Source organism: Macaca fascicularis, chromosome 15, assembly GCF_037993035.2.
Source record: "Macaca fascicularis isolate 582-1 chromosome 15, T2T-MFA8v1.1".
Taxonomy (NCBI): Eukaryota; Metazoa; Chordata; class Mammalia; order Primates; family Cercopithecidae; genus Macaca; species Macaca fascicularis.
The window spans coordinates 100,349,606-100,371,456 of NC_088389.1; the positions used below are offsets into that span (position 1 = coordinate 100,349,606).

At 41.4% G+C, this 21,851-nt stretch overlaps 1 protein-coding gene across 7 annotated transcripts in view; it reads right to left on the bottom strand.

Annotated features, from left to right (window-relative positions):
• The window catches only part of APBA1 (amyloid beta precursor protein binding family A member 1), a 226,085-nt gene extending 204,676 nt beyond the window's left edge, over window positions 1-21,409 (bottom strand). For 2 of the 7 annotated variants that reach the window (XM_005581889.4, XM_005581888.3), the window contains exon 1: window positions 20,589-20,823. The gene's annotated coding sequence lies outside the window, so the exon portion shown is untranslated. Of the gene's footprint in view, window positions 1-2,234; window positions 2,354-20,398; window positions 20,824-21,269 lie in introns of those variants that run through there. The other 5 variants (XM_074017622.1, XM_074017621.1, XM_065530671.1 and 2 more) reach the window with 4 other exon arrangements.
• Between the last annotated feature and the right edge of the window lie 442 nt (window positions 21,410-21,851).

Genomic DNA, 21,851 nt, shown 5'->3' on the forward strand with positions numbered 1-21,851 from the left:
CTGTACTTTAACAAAATCGACCGCCATTTGATTACTTCGTGTGTTGTTGAAGAGTTGGCAGAGTTGATTACTTCGTGTGTTGTTGAAGAGTTGGCAGAGTGCTCCACCCACATACACACCAAAGCAAGTATTAAGTCTCCCACAAAAGTCACGTGTGGAAGCCCAAACCCCCAATGTGACTGCATTTGAAGACAGGGCCTACAAAGAAGTAATTAAGGTTACATGAACTCATATGGGTGGGGCCCTAATCCAACATGACTCGTGTTCTTTTTAGAAGAAGAGACACCAGGGATGCACACACAGAGGAAAGGCCATGTGAGGACACAGCACGAGGGCAGCCACCTGCCAGTCAAAGATAAAGGCTTCAGGAGAAACCAGACCTGCTGACACCTTGATCTTGGACTTCTAGCCACCAAAACTGGAAGAATAAATGTCTGTTTTTTAAGCCACCCAGTCCATGGTATTTGTTATGGCAGCCTCAACAGACTAATATGCCAGGTAAAGAAAGCTCGAAGAGAAACTTCAGGAACTTGACACAGGCCCTCTGGTTTTTATGGAATCCAGGTGTTGATCTGTGACTCTCGTTGGGAGAAATCTAAGGGCTAGTCAGAGTTAGCAGGGCAAAAATAGGGGTGCAGGGAGAGGGATATGTTGGGAACAAAAGGCATGTCTACTGTCAACCGAATAAGTGTGTGTGTGTTTCCTGTGGTCACAATGTGGCTCCACAGAAGTAGCCTGTCTAAGCTGGAGGAAGTGAAGTTTAAAATGAAACAACTTTCACTTAGCCACAAATACAGTAAAAAAGAAATAAAAGAAGAAAGGATCTGCAAACAACCAGAAAATAAGTAACCAAATGGTGGTAGTAAACCCCTACCTGTCAATAATAACCATGAATATAAATTGATTAAATTCTCCAATTAAAAGACATAGAGTGGCTGAATGGATTTCAAAAACAAGACCCTGGCCAGGCGCAGTGGCTCATGCCTGTAATCCCAGCACTTTGGGAGGCCAAGGTGGGCGGATCATAAAGTCAGGAGATTGAGACCATTCTGGCTAACACAGTGAAACCCCGTCTCTACAAAAATACAAAAAATTAGCCGTGTGTGGTGGTGTGCACCTGTAGTCCTAGCTACTTGGGAGGCTGAAGGAGGAGAATTGCTAGAACCTGCGAGGTGAAGGTTGCAGTGAGCCAAAATTGTGCCACTGCACTCCTGCCTGGGCAATGAGCAAGACTCCGTCTCAGGAAAACCAAAACAAGCAAACAAACAAAGGCAAACAAGACTGTATGTGTTGTCTACAAGAAACTCACTTCACCTATAAAGACATGCATAGACTGAAAGTGAAGGAATGGAAAAATATATTCCATGCAAATAGAAACTAAAAAAGAGCAGGAGTAGTTATACCTATGTTAGAGAAAGTAGATTAAAGTCTATTTTAAAGTTAAGAATGGTTTAAAGACAAAAAAGGCCATTATATAACGATAAAGTGGCCAATACAGCAACAGGATATAACAATTCTAAATATATATGCACTCAACACCAGAGCCCCCAAATATATAAAGCAAATATTCATAGACCTAAAGGGAGAGGTTGACTGCAATATAACAATAGCAGGGGAGTTCAATACCCCCTTTCAGCAATGAACAGATCATCCAGACAGAAAATCAACAGAGAAACATCAGAGTTAAGCTGCACTCTAGGCCAAATGCACCTAACAAACATTTACAGAACATTCCATCCAACAGCTACAGAATACACATTTTCCTCAACACCACATGGAGTATTTTCCAGGACAGACCACATGTTGTTAGATCACAAAACAAGTGTTAAATTTAAAAAATCAAAGTCGTATCAATAATCTTTTCTGACCACAATGCAATAAAACTAGAAATCAATAACAGAAGGAACCTTGGAGAAAGTATGCAAAATAATGGAAATTAAACAACATGCTCCTGAACAATAAATGGGTCAATGAAGAAACATAAATAGAAACTTAAAAATTCCTTGAGACAAATGAAAATAGAAATAGAACATACCAAAACCTATGGTATACAGCAAAAGCAGTTCTTAGAGGGAAGTTTAGGCTGGGTGTGGTGGCTCACACCTGTAATCCCAGCACTTTGGGAGACCGAGGTGGGTGGATCACTTGAGGTCAGGAGTTTGAGACCAGCCTGACCAACATGGAGAAACCCTGTCTCTACTAAAAGCCGGGAGTGGTGGTGCATGCCTGCATACCTGTAATCCCAGCTATTTGGGAAGCTGAGGCAGGAGAATTGCTTGAATCTGGGAGGTGGAGGTTGCGGTGAGCCGAGATCACGTCATTGCACTCCAGCCTGGGCAACAAGAGCGAAACTCTATCTCAGAAAAAAAAAAAAAGAGAGGGAAGTTTATAGTAATAAATGCCTATATCAAAAAAGTAGAAAGATCTCAAATAAACAAGCCACCTCAAGGAACCAGAAAAATAAGAACTAAACCCCAAATTAGTAGAAGAAAAGAAATAACAAATATCCAAGCAGAAATACACAAGTTTAAAAAATACAAAGATCAACAAACCGAATAGTAGGTTTTTAAAAAAAAAAAAAAAAAAAAAAGATAAATGAGATAAACAAATCCTTAGCTAGATTTACTAAGAAAAAAAGAGAGAAGATCAGGTGTGGTGGCTCATTCCTGTAATCCCAGCACTTTGGGAGGCTGAGGTGGGAAGATGGCTTGAGACCAGTTCAAAGTTGCAGGGAGCTAGGATCACTCCAAGAATACACCAGTTAGGAGCACTCCAGCCTTGGTGACTGAGCAAGACCCTGTCTCAAAAGAAAGCAAAGAGAGAAAAGAAAAGAATAGAAAACCTGAATGGACCAATAATAAGTAATGAGACTGAAGCAGTAATAAAATGTCCCCCATCAAGGAAAAGCCCAGGAACTGATGGCTCCACCACTAAATTCTACAAAACATTTAAAGAATAACCAATACCAGTTCTTCAAAAACTATTCCAAAACATTGAAGAGAAGGGAATACATCCAAAATCATTCTACGAGGCCAGTATTACCTTAATACTAAAACCACACAAGGATACAATGACCAAAAAGAAAACTACAGGCCAATATTCCTAACGAATATAGATGCAAAAATCTTCAACCAAACACTAGTAAACCAAATCCAAAAACACATTAAAAAGTTCAGTCACCATGATCAAGTGGGATTCATCCCAGGGGTGAAAGGATGGTTCAATACAGGCAAATCCATTAACATGACACATCACATTAACAGAATCAAGGACAAAAACCATATGATCAATTTAATAGATTTAATATATTTAATAGATACAGAAGAAGAATTTGATAAAATGTAACATCCCTTGATGATAAAAACTCTCAACAAATTAGGTACAGAAGGAACATACTTCAACACAACATGATAAAGGCCATGTATGACAAACTCGCAGCTAACATCATGCTGAATGGGAAACTGTTTAAAGCTTCTCCTCTAAGATCTGGAAAAATATAAGAATGTCCATTTTCACCACTCTTATTCAACATCATACTGGAAGTCCTAGTCAGAGCAATTAGTCAAGAGAAAGAAATAAAGGGCATCCACATTGGGAATGAAGAAGTCATATTGCCCTTATTGGCAGATATGAATATATATACATATACACACACACACATATATATATTCTATATATACATAGAATATCTATATAGAAATTCTATGTATACATAGAATATCTATATAGAATATAGATATTCTATATATACATAGAATATCTATATAGAATATCTATATAGAATATCTATATTCTATATATACATAGAATATCTATATAGAATATCTATATTCTATATATACATAGAATATCTATATAGAATATCTATATTCTATATATACATAGAATATCTATATAGAATATCTATATTCTATATATACATAGAATATCTATATAGAATATATACACACACACACACACACACACACACACACTCTCAAAGATTCCCCTGAAAAACTACTAGAATAAATAAATAAATTCAGGAAAGTTGTAGTAGACAAAATCAACATGGAAAATTAGTAGTATTTCTGTATGCCAATAACAAACTATTCAAAAAAGAAATCAAGAAAGCAAATCCATTTACAATAGCTACAAAATAATAAATTACCTAGGTCTAAATTTTAGCAAGGATGTAAAAGATCTCTACGATGAAAACTATAAAACACTGATGAAAGAAACAGAAGACACAAATGAATGAAAAGATATCTCATGCTCATAAATTGGAAGAATTAATATCATTAAAATGACTGTATCTACAGTTCCAATACAATCCCTATAGAAATACCCATGGCATTCTTCACAGAAATAGAAAAACAATCCTAAAATTCATATGGAACTCCAAGTAACCAAAGCGATCTTGAGAAAAAGAACTAAGCTAGAACAAAATTACAGTTAGATAGGAAGAATAAATTCTGTTACATAGTAGCATAGTAGGGTGATTACAGCTAATAACAAGGTATGATATATTTTAAGATGAGTAGAAAAGAGGATCTTGAAAGTTATCGCCACAAAGAAATAATAAAAGTTTGAGTGACTGCCATGCTAGCTACTCTGATTTGATGATTATACAATGTGCACATGTATTAAAGCCTCACACCGTATCCCATAAATGTACAAATTTTGTGTCAATTTTAACAAAATTAACAAAAACAAGACAACTTTAACACTACTACACACTTAGCAGAATGCCTCAAGCTAAACAAATGGTAGGAAACCAGGTGCTATCACCAATGTGGAACCAATCACGACTCTCATAAACTGCTATTGGGAGTATAAACTGGACAAAGTAGTCCCCACTTTGGAAAACTGGCAATATCTCTAAAGCTAAATGTACACCTATTCTATGACCCCGCAATTCCATTCGTGAGTATATACCCTACAGAAATCAGTGCAGATGTAAACCGAAATAAACATATAATAATATTCACAGTAAAACAACCCTAATGTCCTTCAACAAAAGAATTGATAAACTCAGTATATTCACACAATGGATTAAACAGCAAAAAAGGAATGAATCATGAATTAATCTCTAAAATATTAAACAAGAAGTCAGATGCAAAAGGCTACATACTACGATTCCACGTAGATGAAGTTAAGAACAGGCAAAACTGCTTATGGTGACAGAGGTCAGAGTAGTGGTTACCTTTCCGAAAGTGGTTGATATTGACTGAGAAGGCACATGAGAGAGCCTCCCAGGGGCCAGAAAATGTTCTATGTCTTGATTCAAGTGCTAGTTACATAGGTTTTCAGATATGTGAAAATTTAGCAAGTTATACACTTGATATTTCTGTTTCTTCACTATTCAAGTTACATTGCAATTTAAAAACATCAAATATTAGATGAGAATTTGAGTTTTTATTATTATACTGGATGTATTATGTGACTAGTAGTCAAACTCTTCACCACTTAAGACTAACCAGGATTGGGCATGGTGGCTCATGCCTGTAATCCCAGCCCTTTGGGAGGCCAAGGGGGGCGGATCACAAGGTCAGGAGATGGAGAGCATCCTGGCTAACACAGTGAAACCCTATCTGTACTAAAAATACAAAAAATTAGCTGGGCATGGTGGTGGGCGCCTGTAGTCCCAGCTACTGGGGAGGCTGAGGCAGGAGAATGGCATGAACCCAGGAGGCAGAGCTTGCAGTGAACCGAGATCACGCCACTACACCACTCCAGCCTCGGCGAAACAGCAAGACTCCATCTCAAAATAATAATAATAATGATAATAACCAGGAGATCTAAGAGACCTGCCTAAAATTTTATTCCAATGGTGAAGAGAAGACAAGTCTGTTAAGTGGGTAGAAAGAAGCTGTAAGAGAAGAACTAGAGATGATGGCTATTTGCATCCCATTGAGTCCAGCCCATTCAATAAACCTGTTACATATAGAATAGAAAGCAGTGGATTTTGTTTGAGATTCCTTGAACAACAAATAGTGTTTTCTGAGTCTGCCAGTTATTACTTAGGTTTCTGTTTACTATTCAGTTCCAAAGATTAACTCTGATGTGATGACATGGGAACCATGGTTGACACTGACATCAGCAGTTTATTGACCTGTGTCTAGTGTTAACATCCAAAAATATTGTGAAAGACAGAAGTCCCCCTGCTTAGCCCAATGATATCAACATTAGCCACTGGCTGACATTATCCAACTAATGATCACAACAGAGTGAAACTATTCATTTTGACTAATACAGCACTTTGCTAGATAATACTTAGATGGGCTAAATACCAACTATTAAGCCTATTTTTATGAAATTATAGGAATACAGATACTTACATATATATGCATGTGTGTATACATATATATTTAAACATTTTACTACTTTAGCTTTACTTTAGATTCTACTCTAGCTTTTATTTTGGGTGACTCCCAGTTTAAGGTAACAAATTTACCACCTTAATATCACCAATTACATATTTTTAATCTTTTCCTCTGAAGACCCCACTTAAATGAGTATAAAGGTATACATCAGGTATAACTCCACAGAGAATGGAACAGGGAATATTCACAAACAAAAGATTCTAACACATTTTCTTTGAGATGATTGAGCTGTAGAACGCCAGCGATGCAGGCCTACCAAAGGATGGGGTGGAGAAGGCTCTGGAAACGAGAGGTTCACCGATGCAGAACAGCTGGATCCCCAGCCCTCTGCTCCACACCACACACATGTATCACTAGGAGCCAGCAGCTACTTCTCAGGAAAAAGACTGGCATGTGGAGATTCCCAGTGGAACAACCTAACAGCTCCCTTGGTTACCCTATAGAGAGGCCTGCTGATGGACAATGTTGTCCTACTCAAGTCCTTTCTTTCTCTTTTCTCTTCTCTTCTCTTTTATTTTCTTTCTTTTCTTTTTTTCTTTTGACAGAGACTTGCTTTGTTACCCAGGCTGCTACGATCTTGGCTCACTGCAACCTCCACCTCCTGGGTTCAAGCAATTCTCCTACCTCAGCCTCCTGAGTAGCTGGGATTACAGGTGTGCATCACCACGCCCAGTTAATTTTTGTATTTTTTTTTTTTTTTTTTTTAGTTAAGACAGGGTTTCACCATGTTGGCCAAGTTGGTTTCAAACTCCTGATCTCAGGTGATCCGCCCGCCTTGGCCTCCTAAAGTGCTAGGATTACAGGCGTGAGCCAATGCACCTGTCCTCAAGTCCTCACTTTCAATGTGCTTTCCCACCCAACATCCAGCACCTATGGCTCTTTTTGGGAGGGCTGCACTTGCTTCACCCTTTCATGTCAAGAGCCAGAAATACCTGGGAATTTATGTGCCCCCACCACAGACCCCCTCTCTTAACTGAAGACTGACAGGTATGGAGTACGAAACACCAATCCCATAGATTCAGGCGGGGACAACCCTGAGGCTGACTTACACTCCAGAGCTCCCCCGCCCCACACAGGATCAGGCTGAAGCCACTCTCTGCAGTACTTTGTTTGAATGAGAGCATACCTTTACTTGACTTCTTCCCCTTCCCTTCCCAGTTTTTCCTGAGAGCATCTCCTTAACACAGTAGCACACATACACACAAACCCTCTTCTTGGTGTCTGCATCTGAGGATTCTGACCTAAGACATCTGCAAACCACACCAACTTATACAGACCTTCTGGCCAGCTTCAGTGTCACAGTCCTACATATGAAAAGACAATCAAGAATAAGCAGACTGTGCTGAAAAACTCCAGCAGGGAAGGGAGTGATCAACATAAACAACAAGATGTAAACACTGTAATTTCCCAAGTGGGAGAAGCAGGAGATGTGATAGGAGAGGGAAAAATTAAACTCAGAAAGATTAAAAGATTCACTGTGCAGATATCATAATAAATGACACCTGAATCATCCACCTTCGTATGCACATTCTCTTTACTTCATCAAGGGGAGCCTCATTCCACATAAGAAGCTGCAGACAGGTGGATAATTGCCTACCCATCACCATGCAGTCCTCTCTAAGCCTGCCCTCCCTGCATCACCCCATCCCCTCTGCATCCATCCACTAAATGTAATTTTGAAAGCAGTCTTTGCACTGCCAGTAAGTACCATGTTGTGTTTCACAGGGAGCAGCTTAGACATAATAGCAAACAAAATCCTGAGTCTCTCATCCTCCACTCTTCCCCAAGCAGGTTTCAAATACCTCACATGACTTAAATGTATAATAATATGCACTTTTAACACTGGCTTAACATTCTATCTTCAGGACTAGACATCATCTACCATAGCAGTAATAATTTATGCCAAGTCAAAGGACACCTTATCATTTATTTTACATGTGTCATGAATCTCTCTTCCAGATTATGGAAAATTTATATATTTTGGCAGGCTAAAATACTTAAGCACTTAACTGAAAGCTGACTTAATTGTTCCTTTCCTTAACACATTTTAATAAGGAGTAGATACCATTAGTGATTTTGGTCCCAAGCTTCTAATATATTTATTTCTTCCCACCCCTTAACTACATATCCACGTGCACACACATATGCACAATCCTTATTATAGAGTAACCTATTCAGCATAGACTATGTGGAATAACACACCCCTGCCATAATTCCAGCATCCAGTTTCTGTCCATTTTGAGAAGAAAAATGTTAATTTATATATTTTCTAATAATTCCACTTCCAAGTCTATACTTATTAAGAAGAAAAACAGGAGGTATGTTCAAGGCTTTGCTCTTAGATAGATGTGCATGATTCCTCAATACATGGTAAGGAAATACAAAGATAAAGTACATTCTATGAGGTCCTCTTTATTTATAGTCAAATGCATGGAGTTCTGGTCCCCATGTTAAATTCTGGGGGAAGCACATCACCAAGGGCTGCTGGTAGCTGAGGCATGAAACACTTCAGCCAGTTCAGAGTTCCCTATAGTGACAGGATACCCAAGGGAGCAAAGCTAAACATCTGGCCACTTTAGTTATCCTCTAACAAGCGCTTTTCATGCTGAAATGTTGGTTTTGTTTGTCTGTTTGCTTTTCCCCTCTGTCCTCCCTGACATTCTTTTCCTTTTATGGTTAATAGCAGAGGGGGGAAATACTTTCAGGCAAGAATCTCAAAGCCTTACATTTAATCACAAAATCTTAACTCAATCATTCCCAAAGGTTTACTAGAGAATAGGTGGAATTTCCTTTAAAGATGAAAAAACAGGATACATACAAAAGCAACAGATTTTTAATCCTGATTTATTCAATAAATATTTCTTGGGCATATAGAATATACATGTGGGGGGCATACTATACATATGCTATTATCTTTCTCAGTGTTAAGGGAGATGAAAATATGAGTGTGTGGGTGGGTGCATATTTTGAAAGGACAAGAGAGATGGAAAAGATGAGCATGAGCTGCTGGAATCCAGAGTGGTACAAAGCACTGTGAGAGTTTAGATCAGGGGTCAGCAAACTGAGGTCCGTGGGACAAATCCATCCCACTGCCTGTTTTTGTACTGCCTGGGAGCTGAGAATGGTTTTTATGTTTTTAGATGATTGAAAAATAATTAAATAAGAAATCAACATTTTGTGAAGCAAAAATGATGTGAAATTTGAATTTCAGCATCCATAAACAAACTTTGATTGAAATACAGTCACACTAATTGGTTTACATATTGTCTACAGTTGCTTTTGCACTACAAGGGCAGAGTGGAGAAATTGTGGCAAAGACCATATGGCCCACAAAACCTATTTACTACTTAGCCCTAAACAGAGAAAGTTTGTCAACTTCTGGTTTAGAGGAAAGAGACACTAGCGATTAGAATTAGGTAGGGAATCACTTCCATTCAATGTCATGACGAAGGAAGTGAGACATCTACCTTACTTTTCTGTAGCCTTTCATATTTCATTTGTCCCCAGTGACCCTGTACAGGAAGAGATGGGAAGGGAAGGTTTCATCATTCTCCCTTTTGTAGCTGGAGAAGCTGAGGCTCAGACCAACCTGGAGACTTGTTCACTGTTGATGGCTAATTATGGCAGCACTTTATTCCAACTCGTTCTGAGTCCTTGCCACCCCACAGGGCCAAGAATGGAGAGATGTCAGTGCAACAGTGCTACGGTTTGAATGTGGTTCATCCCCACCAAGATTCGTGTTGAAATTTAATCCCCAATGTAGCAGTATTGGGAGGTGCATGGGTCATGGGGGGTGAATCGCTCATGAATAGATTAATGTCCTCCTGCAGTGATGAGTGAGTTCTCACTCTTACAAGAATGGAATTGTTCCCTAGACAGCGGATTGTTAAAAAGAATCTGGCTTCCTTGGTTTTTCTCTCTTGTTTCCTCTTTCACCATGTTATCTCTTTGCACACACTTGCTCTCTTTCCACTTTCCACTATGAGTGGAAGCAGCATGAGGCCCTCACCAGATGTAGCTGCCTGGTCTTAAAACTTTCCAGCCACCAGAATTGTGAGCCAAATAAACTTCTTTTCTTTGTAAGTTACCCAGCCTCAGGTACTCTGTTATAGCAACACTGAATGGACTAAGACAAACAGTAACACACACACACACACACACATCCCAAGTAGGATGAAGGCATCATAAACAAGAGTCAAGATGGTGCAGTGGGGATGGGAAGGTACTGCTGGGTCCAGAGGACAGAAAAGACTCCAGGACCAGCAACTGTCTGGGGCCCATTCCTATGCCCAGACCTGAGGCAAACCCCTTTCGTCCTGTCTTGTAGCCACTGAGGAACCTCTGGGAGTCTCAAACTCCTATCTGCAATATAAGTTCTCTCTTGATGTGGTTATGAAGAGTAAATTAGGTCATTATGAGAAGTAAATGAGGTAGTTTTGTACAGTACTTAGCACAATGCCTGACACTTTCTAACTTGTTTTTAGTCACTAGATGGGGAATCTGCTGAGCTTTTAAAAAAGGAATTTATGTGTACTTTAGAAAACTAGACTGCCATAAAGAATATAATCATACCTGAACATAAGATTAGGTTAGGCTTTCATATGACCTAACACTATGGAAGCATTTCATCTGTAGAACAAATTCTAGCTCCTTTAGGACAGAACTCTTCCACAGCTCAGGGAAAAACGATTCTTATATATTCAAGTTATTTGGAAGGGAAGTGGGCGTAGAAACTATTTTCACATCTGGGAAGAAATATATTAGGTTAAAATTTAGAATTAAGTAATTAACTAAACATCCAGAACTCTAGAAGCTAAGAGACAGCAGCTAGGAAGAAAGACAGGAAGAGAGAAGGACAGGAAAGAACCGTGAGGAACCAGCTCAGCAAGGATGTTGTGGCTCAGTGACTTGACATGGTCCCCACAGCCCACAGATCTAAGAACCAATCTATTCTTCCTACTCCACTTTCCCTTTTCCACACTAATATAATTTCTTCTTTTGGAAATAAAATGTCTACTCAAAAATAAAGTTTCTCTCTGTGATTACTGCATCATATGTCCTTACCACCAAATATCCAAATATGCTAACAATTCAAAAAAAGGAAAAAACAACTTTTGACATAAAATTATTTCATACTATAAGAAAATAAGCACTTTTCTGATAAATGTAATGCAATAGAGCAGTGTTTTCTAAACTGCATATTAGGGTTCACTAACGCAGAGATTAGTTCAGTGGGTTGGCAAACATACAGAACAGAAGAGAATAGAATAGAAAGTATCAGAGTGGATTACACATAATAAAGGACAAGTATTGCTGAGTGAAACTTGTTTCAGCAATGTGTGTGTGTGTTTACACACATTCATCTATGTTGCTAGCCTATCATCTAAATTGTATTCTTACCAGGAATCATGGCCAAAAATGTGTAAAAGCCACTGTAATAGAATGTTACCCACTTTAGTAAAGTCCAGTATAAAAGTCCAAATTCACTGAATAGCCAATTTAGGGGGTATTCTTGTTAAGTGGAATTTCCTTAAATAACTCTAAGCTCCTCCTTTGCTTTTAAAATATGCTACAATTTACAAGAAAAAGGAATTTATGCATATCTTGTCAATTATACTTCTTCTTTAAAATAGTGTGCCTGTTAATAAATACAGAATTGATCTTGAAATACAAAATTTATCAACAGTCAGAAACATAATGATTATATTATTTGGAATGGTGACCAATTAATTCCTTTAGGAAATAAATCATTGCTGTATTTGCTGTATTTTTCACACTGATTGTATACTAAGTAATCCACATGGAACAGAAGAGGAGGTTGAAAAGGAAACTTAGTGGGCAGGGATTGGCTTTGCCACCATACCTTGACAACCTCCTGCGATTACTTTACATATGCAAAAAGATGAGATTCTGTCCTCCAAAAAGTGTATTTCAGAAAACAGAAAGTTGCCTTATGTATAAATGCTTACAAAGTCTCCCATATTGTGGGGTATTCTCTTAATTACCTTCTTCTGAATGCCGAAAACCCTGTTACCTCCAAGATAACAGAAACTGAAAGTCATGTAATTCAGTAATAGCTGGATGTGATGGCAACTGATTTTAAAGAGAGAAACCATGTCAAAAACATATTACCTGGTAAGACTGCAGATTTCATGAAAAGGAGGTGTGTGTTTCAGAGGTTACTTAAGAATTATTTGGAGAAGATAGCCGGAAATAAACTCAATCAACACAAGATAGGGATATTTCTGAAGGCTATGCGATTGAAATAAGATAAATGACTGAATGAATAAAGAGTAAAGGAGACCATGATTTTAACACCAATTTAAGTAAATATTCCTGGGGAGGAGCTTTACAATTGCTTGTTTTGAATGTCTTTATACAAGACATATAGAAGTGCTGGGTTGCAGAGATCATAAATATACTCCTATAGGAAGAAAAGATAAAACAAATGTTCTTACGTTAAATGAATGAACACACAAGGTTTGGAGTAAAGTCTGTGGTAGTAGCATCATAACAGAAACTCAAGAAGTACTATATCTCAAAAAAGTTAGATAGAAATGAACATGACAAAAGTGACCTAATCATGACAAAGACTCTAAAGCCAAAAAAGTTTGTGAAGTATTTGAAAAAATGATTTCATAAAATGTGAGAATGGAAGGATGTCATATTTCTAAATTATTAATTTTATATAATGTGATTTTAATTATATGAAAGTAAACTTAATAACTTAAGCATAAATAAATACTTCACTCTGCCTATATTCCTAGAATATGCATATTCAAGTTGACATGAAGCCTCCTTAAAAACACTCTGGTTGGGAAAGTGAGGGCCACCCTACAACAGAGGGTACCTTACACATGAACATATATGGTACTCTGCATCTCAGATAACTGAGGGTGGCCAATAGTTGGCTTGTGAGTGAACAGAACTGTAGGCAGTTGTCGCAGTACATTAAAAATCCTTAAATTAAAATAACTGCCATCAAACCAATTATTATCTGTTAAAAATTCTTTATGATACCTCTGTGCTGTGTCAAACAGGGGTCCCATGTCCACTTCCGAGTTCAGCTACAGCTATATCGACAGTCTCCACATACACTGACAGTTTCCCACTTCCACCTGGCTCTGCCTCTCTGCTTCTCTGCTCAAGGGCTTTCTTTGGTGTCCCTGGAGCTTGCTCAGGCTAATATTAGCAGCCCTAAAGTACTGAAGATTAAGTATCTCTAGGGAAATGGTGGATAAATACCCCAGTTTCTCCACTGCTTGGTGGACAATCCTAATGTGCAGTCTACATGATGCCAGCAGAGCCAAGCCTCAGCTGCCCACAGTGGTAACCTGCTCATTAATTCACCTCTTAATGGGCTTTCTTCCCTCTCCTGTCTCGTTTTCTCCATCCTCTCACTTGTGCTTCTTGAGGTTGTCTCTCAAATAAACTACTGTGAACTCAAGTCCTCATTTCAGGGTCTGCATGCATAAACTGCTTTAGCATCATGTGGCAATTCTGTGTCCTCTGAAAAACAGCTACCTATCTGCAGAAATCAAAGTAAACGAGCTTTACCCTCATTCTTTACACCTGAGTTACTTAAATCTTTGGAAATCTCATCAATTCCTCTCTGTATTTGATAATCCCTTACTAATGCAGAGAGTCATTTTGTGTTATAGAGTATACCCAAATGAACAAAACAAAGTTCTAGCCTCAAGGACCTTACACTTGAGAATGGAACACGAAACAAGGAGGAAGAAAAGAAAGCAATATTTAAAGAAGATTCAGACCACAGAAGAGATATAAGTTCCAAGGAGCAGAACTACTTCCAACTGACTAGTATTTCATCACTACCCAGACAGAATCACGCTTTGTTTTCTGACGTGATTTCGGCTCACTGCAACCTCCGCCTCCTGGGTTCAAGCAATTCTCCTGCCTCAGCCTCCCAAATAGCTGGGACTACAGGCATGCGCCACCATGCCTGGTTAATTCTCGTATTTTTAGTAGAGACAGGGTTTCACCATGTTGGCCAGGCTGGTCTCAAACTCCTGACCTCAAGTGATCTGCCTGTCTCAGTCTCCCACAGCGCTGGGATTACAGGGATGATTGTTTTCTAACTTAAATATATTTGATTGAGGACATTCATCTTTTTATAAACCCAACACTGATTCATAGGTCAGCCCAAATACAGTAGATGGTAATACAGCCTTATGGGCAACCAATTCAAAATGAAAGGCAAAGCATTTTATTGTGAATTCCCTAAATGACTGCTCCATCTATCAGGAGTGATACCATGTCCGGGTAAACTGAGGAAACCAAGAAGGTTTCCCTGCTGTCCCTTGAGGATGCCAAACATGTTCCTATCCAGTCTTTTCATTTTTGATATCCTCTCTGCCTAGAAGGCCCTTCCCCAAATATCTTCAGGGCTTACTACTTCACATCTTTAAGCTCTTCTGCTTAAGGTTTTTCCTGACCATCCTATATAAAATAACATCACCCCCTACCCACTATTGTCAGTCTATTGCTCTCTCTGTTTTATTCTTCATCACAGCACTTACCACCTGGCATATTATGTAATTGCTTATTTACTTATTTTTAACCTCCTTCCACTAAAAGCTCTGTAATATTAAGGACATGTTCCCCCCTCCTCTATATTCCTTGCACCTAGAATAGTTTCTGGCCCAGAGAAAGTGTTCAATGAGAATATGTTGAAGGAATGAATACATTTCATCATTAAAACCTCAAAACCCACCACTCATTACAGTTGAAGTTCCATAAACTCACCTGGAATCATGACATAATCCCATAACTCAAGGATCTAAAGGGGTCACAATTATTTTGTGAAAAATGTGGAGTTTTTTAAAATAAAGCTTCAATGTACATATCAGGTATGAATAAATAGTTTTAATTCTATCATAAATTTGTACAGGCCACAAAATGCAACTCATTCAATGTCCATTGTATAAGAATGAAATCCTGAAATTTAAAATTTTAGATAGTGTAGCTAGCTTACTTAAAAAAAAGTTTATTCATGTATTCATGTGACATATGTATATTGAACGCATATGATGGGTATGGTGTTGGGTGAGGTGCTATATTTGATTTTTCTTTTGAAAACTGACTTTACATGTAAAGTAAAATAATATTCTACCATTATAGATAGAAAAAGCTCATCCTTTAAAAAACAACTTACATTTTTCCCCATCGTTTTACTATAAACTTCTTAAAATTTAGCTCAGATCTCTGAGAGAAAATATTTACAGGAAATACAAGTGGAGTCTTTTATTCAGATAATTTTAAAGGTAAACATTCTACTCTTTTTTACTGCATTTAAGGGAATGAAGAACCACAAATGCTCACTATACAAAAATTACTTAAGTAGTTGTCAAACTCCAGTTATATAGCGTTAACTGGTTTCACTACAAATTCATGCTTTTCAAACACATGAGGTCCTCATGGTTGAGTAATGATCTTTTATTCACTCCTAATTGACTCACTGCTCTGTTTCCACAATGCCCACAAGTCTTTGTCATTCTACTCCTGGCTTCAACCTGCCCATCTCTCTTTTGACTTTACTTAAAAGACTGTGGCCAAATTCCTTTCTTTTCACCTCGAAATTCCTATGCTTCTGTCTCAAAAGAATCCTTCCTTTGCTTTCATCTAGTATCCTCCCATCTTCTTGAAGACTTAATTCCCTCAACTGAGCCTCTCCCTTACATTTTCAATCTCTTTTTTCCTCAATGGATTGTACTCCTCAGCTTATAAAGCAGGCTCAAGTCTTCCTAAACTAAAAATACCACTTTCCCTCTACTACACCATTGTTTTGATATATCATACTCTCTCTCCTTCTCCTTTACCTCCCAACTTATTGAAAATGAAGTCTGTTCTCACTGCTTTCCATTTCCCTTCCCCCACCCTTCCCTTCAACCCTTGCCCCTGGCTGCCACTTCCACCTACCACAAAGACAATCAAGGAAAGCCAAGAGTCAAATCCAATGGCTTTGCCTTGGTTGCACCCTCACCCATGGGGTGTGCTGTGTGAGTGACAGGGGCTCTCCTCAGCCCTGCCAGCTTCCATGACACTGTACCACTCTACTTCCATCATTTTTCTCCAACTGCCCTTGTTTAACATGGTCCCTGTCCTCTTCTTTCTCTTTCCCCTCCAACACACAGACATCCCTTAAGGATCCTATCCTTGCCTTTGCTGCTTCTTTCTTCATTTTCTTTATCAGTGATTCCTGGGATATCAAAATCGCTCCTAAGTAGATGACTTACAAATCTCTTTGTAGCTCCAACCTCCCTCTGTATTCTAGTCCCTTAACTTGGATAAGCCTGTCATGCTCAAAAAGAAGTTTCTCTCCTCTTCCTTATCCTCTGTTATATCTTCTTTCTGAAAATGACCCAACTGCTCTCTCAGCTAAGCCTGACAATGATCTTTGGCCTCCCTTTTCCCTCCCACTCTCCAGTGACTGTTCAGGCTCCTCAGATAATTCTTGCACACCACCTCTTAGGTGTGTTCCCTTCTTCCCTCCCACTGCCTCTTTCCATCTTTCCCCTACTTTGACAATAGGGTCTATCTGGTCTCCCTCCTGCCAGTCTTTTCCCATGTCATTCCATCCAACATAATACTACAAAATTATTGCCCCAAAGCACAGTTCTGATACTGTCAATCTTTCTCCTCACAAATCTTCTATAGCTCCCCAGTCCTTACTGAACAAAATCCACACTCCTTAGCTTGGTGTACAAGTTGCTCCACCACCTTGAACAAACCTCTCTTTCTTGCTTTATCCCTCATTACATCTCTTGGCATTCCTAGTGCTGCAGCCAAAGCACACCATTTTTTTGTTCCCTGTGTAGGCATACATTTTCCACTGCCAGGCCTGTGCTACGCTGTTCCTCCCCCAAGCATGCCCTTCCTTCTCTGCCAACCCAAATGCCACCTTAATCACAGCTCAAATGCTATATCCCATGTAACCTTCCCTGATTCTTCCATCAGAAGTCATTTTGTACCCTGTGAATTCCCACAGCCCTGCAGGAATACTGCTTTTTCAGCACTTAATCATTTTTTCACTATTTTTACAGTTAGTAACACATATTCCTCTTTTCTCCTTCTAGACCAAGATTCACCTCTGGGCAGGATCTAAGACTTAGCATTCTTTGAATCTCCAACCCTTCTCAACATTCCCTGTCCCCTATACCCCTAGGTACAGTGGGTCTGAGACACAGGAGGCAAGATGTTTGCAAATTAACTATTGTAACCCAGAGAGTTAACTTCAGATTTCATTGCTTGAAATTCTCTCAGTTTTAGCAACAATTACTTCTTCTTTGTAGGCTAAAAGTCCTATCTCCCCAAGGTACTACATACAGTTAATTCCTTTTGGACCCAGAGGTCATTTTCAAATATCTCTTACTCCTAAGTCTTCTGAAACAAACAAACAATAACAACAACCAAAATGAAAACAAAAAACAAAACAAATAACAAAAAAAAACCCTTAAGAGACTCAATAATGGTAGAGAAAAGCACTGATGCTATTTTAAGTGAAGGAAAGGCATCCATGCACAAAAAAATGGCTTGCTGCAGGCCACAGCAAAAGGTACAACCATTTACCAGAGCTGTCTCATGAACCTTATACCAGTCCAATCTTTAGAAAAGCCAGATATTGCATTTTTAAAACTATCAACCTGGGCAACGTAGCGAGACTCTATCTCTGAAAAAAATAAACAAATATCTGGGTGTGGTGCCATGTGCCTATTGTCCCAGTTATTCAGGAGGCTGAGGCAGGAGGATTGCTTGAGCCAGGAGTTTGAGGCTGCAGTGAGCTATGATCACACTACTGCACTCCAGCCTGGGCGACAGAGGAAGACCCTGTCTCAAAAAGATAAATAAAAATAAAAATGATCACGTTTATGTTAGAAAAGAAATCACTGATTCCTGAGTCATCGATTATGCTGCTGTGTAATTTCTCTTTCTCTAAACAGTGTATTTACCTGGTAATTCCTCATATTATTAAACTTTCTTGTAAGACATTTACATCCCTGGTCTTACTTGCAAATATAAAAGATGATGACTTTTTTTTTTTTAAACCAAAACCTCTTAGAATGGCTTTTAAATTCCATAAGTACTTTTCTCAGAAAGGGATTTGGCATAACAAATAAGAGAGTAAAAAACTAAGATTCAAAATTCATTTTTACAAATCTATCCTTAAATCTTGGATGAGAGCCAACAACCAACCTCATATTAAAATCTTAGAAGGCTTGACTTGAAGAACATGGGGAAATTTACTTTACATTGACACTTCAAGAACACCTAGTCTATACATCATTAAATAAGATATATGGGAAGAAAAAAAGCATATGTGGATAGCCCTAGTTTTATTATTTTCAATGAAACAACGATATCGTGCAACCTTTGCCCATAAAAGAATGCAAAACAAAAATTTTAAAAAAGAAAAAGAAACCTCTGGTGCCAACATGTTGTATATTTACTTGTGTAGCCATGACTGCTACCGGCTTTTTGAAGAGAACCGTGCAGCCAGTTTGGATTCCGACAGCAATGCAGTAGAATTTAAGGTGTTATGACTAAAATATGTCCTAAACAGGTTAAGCTAGACATACAACATTTTAATACAGTAGTGTCGAGATACTCATTCCTGTGAATACCGCAGGAGAAATACAGGCGAGGAGGAATCACACTGCCCTGGATACACATGAATATGCCATCTCCCTGCCTATCTCTACCCAACCCTACACACACCTATCTTTACCACGCAGAGACAATTAAACAGCCATAGACTCGATGCATTTCTGTGTCCTTGTTCCCACTGGGTGAGGTATTGCCAGCCTGACATTTTTCCCAATTCCCTACTAGTGGGCTATATCAGGTAGGAAAGCAGGGACTTTACTGACCTGGGACCCCATCACTGTGGGTCTTGGGAGATTTCAGTTTCCAAATGATACACGGCACCACCTAGCTATTGTGACAGCTGGGAGAGTGGATGTCACCAGCAGTAGAAATAAAGTATCCTGTTTCCTGAGGAAAACGCCCTGGCTGTGTGACGCTGACCAGGTGGGCACCAAACACTTCTCCGTGTGATATTTTTCTTCTTTTTTAAAGACTGCCCCCCGCCCCGCCGCATCTCTCTATACGTACACACCTCCAGAGTTCATTCTAAAAGAACCAATACAAAGACCATCCATCCTCTAGCCATAAGGTTTTCAGTGCTTAAATGTGGAAGGAGAAGGTCTAGCTAGCATTGAAAGTTGTGGGGACAGGAAGAGGAATCTGATCATTCAACACTATTCTCCTTCAGGTCAGACAAGAGAAAAACAATAGAAACTGCAGAGTCAGGGAGTACAAGACCCTTATGGAACAGGTGCTAAGCAGAGAAGTAGTATCAGAGGATGGAAGCCCCCTTCAAAACCGGGTACACCAGCAAGCCCAGAATGCGTAACGGTTATCCTATTTCCCTGCCATGTGCCTCAAAGCAACATGCTCACTTCCACATCCCCATGTAATGAGGCCAGAGGAAGGGGAAGCGAGAATCCCTACACTGGGCCATCCACACGCAGGAGCAGAACAGAGACTGTGCTCAGAGTTGCAGGGTCAAAATAACAAACACTGTCCCACAGTCTCAGCCGGTGACATCAAGTCAGGGCAGCGGCAGATCTCTGGGTTTGGGGCGCTGTTTGGGGAACGTGGATGCAACCAAACGCGTACACACACATACACAGAATTTTACAAACCCGCCCCTACCCCACTGCCTCCCTCCACACTTCACACACCAAGTGCATCCTGCCCACCTCACCGTTTCCATCATCACATTCTTTCTCCAGGAGAGTCAGCCGAGAGATGAGGGATCCTAGCGGGGATTCCTGGAAATGTCACCCCCCAACACCTCCGTCCGCCACCCCCATCCCCTCTGCTATACCTTTTACACACACACTCTCACACACTCACTCCTGCCATGACTGTCATCAGGCCCGCCTGCTGCGCCCGAAGCCTGGCATCTGAGCGGGCACCGGACCCCAGCCGTCTCGCCCGCAACGCCGCCTTACCCCGCCTCGCTGGCTGATGGTTCCAGGCACTGCCCCCTGGATGTCGCCTGCTGCCCCCGCTCCTCCGCACTATTGTTCCAGGCAGCCCCTCTCGCGTCCGGGGGCGCCCTTTGGCTAGGACCCGGGCTCCGTCGGGGGCCGCATCAGCGCCGGGCACCCCTTCTCACCCACCCCTCCCTGGCTGTGGTACCTTGCCTGACAGCTGGGTCCGCGGGCCCGCGGGAGCAGGCGGCGCTAGTGACAGCGCTGGTGCCAAGCCTGGGAATAAAGCTCCGCTCCAGCCGCTGCTACCTCCAGCGCCACCATCTTCTCCCGCCGCAGCCGCCGCCGCCGCCGCCGCCGGGACCGCAGCCGCCCTCGCCCAGCTCCGGCTCTGCAGCCGCCGCTCGGAACCCTCCGGTCTCGCGGCCCCACCCCCTTTCCCCACCCTCCCTCCCGCCCTCCAGCTCTCTAGCTCTCCCCTCGTGACGCGCGCCGGGGCCGGGCGGGCCTGCGAGGGAGGGCGCGGGGGAGCGCGCGCGCGCACGCCGCCTGCTAGTAGCGCCCCTGCCTCCCACGCCCACTCGCGTGCGCGCGCGGCCCGCGAGCCCGAGGCGGCGGCGCCGCCGGCGTCCTCCGTGGGCAGCTGGCCGCAGCTCCCCTGCCTCGGCGCCGGTGGGCGTGCGGGACACCGGCGCCTCTCGCCTCCCCTCGCGTCCGGGTTTCGAAGGGCCCGCCCTGCCTGTGTTCCACAGCCCTATCCTCTGGTTCCCGGCCAGACGCACGGAGGGGAAAATGCGGCTGCATCCCCGAGGGGACTGACGGGGACCTCCACCCTCCTCGGTGGCAAACCAAGGGGTCCCCAGTTTCCTAGCCAGGAGCTGTGGCCAACCTCTCTGCGAAGCAACGGGCCACGCTGCAGGACCACGAAGCCAGGCAGCTGGGTCGACTCCTGCAGGGTGTTCTCTCGTGAGTGACTCCCGAGCTTTCCCGCTTCCCAGGCCCCTTAGATACCGCCTGCGCTTCAAATCCGGAGATTGACGGCGTCTCCGGAATGCGCCGCAGTGCTGCGAGTTCCCCGCCAGGGGGAGAGCCGCGCGGGTTTGGGCCTGAGCGAAGCGGGCCGGGCTGCAGTTCTCCAGGGAAACTGCCCAGTCCGGCCAGGGACAGCGGAGAGCCTGCGGATTGTGAAGCCGGGGAAGGCTCGGCTTGGTTTTCCTACCCGCTCCTCAGTTCTGGTTGATCGGAACTTGAGAGTGTCTTTGAGCCTAGCATAGGCTATCCGCCCTAGATATGGCTCCTAGCTCGAGAGGCCACCCTTTGCAGCAGGGACCAGGTGGCAGGTGCTGTGTATTAATGAAAAGCTGTGGGCTAGACAGGCCCCGAGAGGCCTGGGCTCTGGCGCTAGCCCCACCTGTAATTAGCAATGCAATAACTAAATCATTCCCCGTCTTAGAAACACAGATTTTTCATA